At 37.3% G+C, this 2,935-nt stretch overlaps 1 non-coding gene across 1 annotated transcript; it reads left to right on the forward strand.

Annotated features, from left to right (window-relative positions):
- The first annotated feature begins 271 nt into the window (after positions 1-271).
- LOC142876775 (U6 spliceosomal RNA) lies at positions 272-376 on the forward strand. Its single transcript, XR_012923593.1, has one exon. It is a non-coding gene; the product is annotated as a U6 spliceosomal RNA (small nuclear RNA).
- Positions 377-2,935: the final 2,559 nt, after the last annotated feature.

A 2,935-nucleotide genomic window follows, 5' to 3' on the forward strand; every position in this document is an offset into this window, starting at 1 on the left:
CTAGTTTCAATGGCCTTTTAATTTGTCCCATGATGTTCTCACTCTGTACACTGGGTTGGAACTTAGAAGCTACTTTGCATTATGTCCTACCTATTTCTTTGCTATCTGAAGGCAGGAACTTTGTGTCCTTGTGCCCAGAACTTAAACTTGAACATTATAGAACAAAACACCAAGTATTTATTTTTTCCTCTTTGTGACAATATTTTGAAAGTCTTACATTTTTTACATTATAAAAGTAGTTTACGTACATTAAGAAATTCTAGAGTATTATGCTTGTTTCAGCAGAACATATACTACAATTGGAATGATACGGAGAAGATTAACATGGTCCCTGTGCAAGAGTGACACACAAATTTGTAAAGTGTTCCACATTAAAAAAAAACACCCTGAAGTATAAATATATAGAGTAATAAGTCAGGGATACCTTTTTCAATTTTTCCTTTCCTATTTCTCAAGGATAAATTGTTTAAAATTTTGACCTTGACACATAGTGTTAAAATTATGAATAATTTTAATTATAAAAGAAGTACAGACTCATAATTTTAGAAAGATTAAAACTTTCCAGTTATACAGAAGTATAAATACAAAATGAAAATCTCTCTAAGTCCTACTTTTCAGAGGAAACCACTCGTGAAAGTTTATGATTGTAAAAGCTCCAGAACTTTTCTTTGCGCACAAGCTTTTTATGTTTTGTCTCTGGCGGGAATAGAATCCTGGCATACTCTGATCCCAATGTGCTCCAGGTGTTCCTAGACGTCTGATGCTTTGACACTGTTACCAATTCTTTTTTTTTTTTTTTTTCCACATTCTAGCCAGTCTCATTTTCCTGGACACTAATCAATCCTTTCCCTTTTATTTTTCTGGCTTCCTCTGTCTCCAAACAGCGAGTTTATCTGGGATTTCTGTTCTCTCTCTGAATATTTTCATTCTCAGAGAGTTTATCCATTCTCTGGAGTGGCTACCACTTTCTCTCACTCTATTCTCTTCTGACATACTCTTATTTTTGGAGTTTCTCAACTCAAACTCATTCCTTAGCCCTTGATCAATCTGGAATAGATTTTCCTTTTCAGTGGTTTATAGTAGGTGTTATGGATTGAATTGTGTTCTTCCCAAATGTATATATTGAGGCCCCTAACCCCCAGTGTGATTGACTGTATTTGGAGACAGAGCCTTTAAGGAGGTAATTAGGTTAAATGAGGTCATTAAGGTGGAGCCCTGATCCAATAGGACTTTAGCCTTATAGGAAGAGTGAGAGAGAGAAAGAGAAAGAGGAAGAGAGAGAGAGATACCAGGGACGCATGTGTACAGAGGAAAGGCCATGTGAGGATACAGGAAAAGCCAACTGCAAGTCAAAGAGGGAGGCCTAAACAGAAACCAACTCTGCCAGAACTTGTTCTTGTACTTCCAGCCTCGAGAACTGTGAGAAAATAAATATCTGTTGCCTTTCTGGCACCAAGGACCAGATAAACATACATACATTTATTTATTTATTTATTTATTTATTTTCCAGGTGTGTTGGTCTTAGCTCATTAAGGCAGGGAACAGATGTTACTTCTTTTTTTGCCTTCCATTTTTCACGTTTCATAAGAATCTCTCATCAAGTTCTCCAATGATTATTTTTAAATGAATTTAATGGAAGTGGGTGTTGCAAGTTTTATTTTATCTAGACTTTAGAAAATATTTCTCAAAGGTTTCTGATAAGAAGATTGAATGAGAATGTTTGTTGGATACAGATTCCTGGAACCCCAACCAACCTAAAACTCTCTAGGGGGGAAAAAGTAGACATCCCTTGCTGTTGTCAACCCTCAGGAACAGGAGGTTGAACTAATCATTGCTCTGTGCAAGGTCGCATTCTTATGCTATTTATTCTTTCATTCTCATACCCCATTCTCTTTCCTACCCTGCCCTTGTAGGCATCCATTTTGGTGTTTGCGTTATGTTACCTTTTTGTTTGTATGTGTTTTTGCAATATAGATAGTGTTGTCTTGTATGCATGTATTTCTAATTTATGTAAATGTTATTGTGCTATATTTATTTGCCCCTCCTTTTTATTTTTTCTACTAGGTACTATGTGTTTTAGGTTCATCCATGTTGCTATGTATACATGTAAATTGTTTCTAACCACTGCATAATATTCCTTTGTGTGCATTTACTACCCAGTAATAGATCCTCAGGTTACCTCCAGCTGCCCACTGCTACAAATTCTGTAGCCACAAATAACCTAATTCTTTTCCTAGGGGCCTAGATTATCCTTCCCATTTGGTGAGATTTTTATTTGCTTAGTGAAAATTGAGTAAACAAGTACAGATTTAGGAGGGGCAAATCTCATGCTTTCCAAATAGCTCTTGGACACCAGCACTGAAGGAGGGCTAGAAATCCAATTATTTTCTAAACAAGGAAGTAACTCCACAAAACAATATTTATTTTCAAGGTACTAACTTCAGTGCACTTGGTAGTCCCAAAAAATCCCAGGTAATTTATAACAAGGTTTGTAAAAAGGCTGAAGGTTCTTAGCTTTAGGCTTCCATTTATTTGGAGTCAGTTATAGGAACACCCTAGTTATATTCTCGAAACAACTCTGACTCAAAAGAAAGTTTTGCAGACAAGAGCCATCTCCCAGAAGCACTCCTGAGGTCAGCGCAGTCTGAATATCAATCAGGCTCAGTTTGGAGTCATCAAATGCACTTGAGCAGAAGCCAGTTGTCATGCACTGTAGTGCAGGTATTTTTAAAAGCTGACCACAGCAAAGGCTTCCCCATCCATTCTGGCTGGCCTCAATTTGTTGCTTGGAGCTACATTGCAGAACCTCTGATGTATTGCCAGAGGGGTCACTGGAGGATTGTGTATTTGCTCAAAGATACTCTAGCCCTCTTGTCTCTGCCCATAAGTCATAGCACTGAAATGCATGTATTGGCAAAAACTACTCCAGCTGCCC

The sequence above is a fragment of the Microcebus murinus genome, chromosome 15 (assembly GCF_040939455.1).
Source record: "Microcebus murinus isolate Inina chromosome 15, M.murinus_Inina_mat1.0, whole genome shotgun sequence".
NCBI classification, from domain to species: Eukaryota; Metazoa; Chordata; class Mammalia; order Primates; family Cheirogaleidae; genus Microcebus; species Microcebus murinus.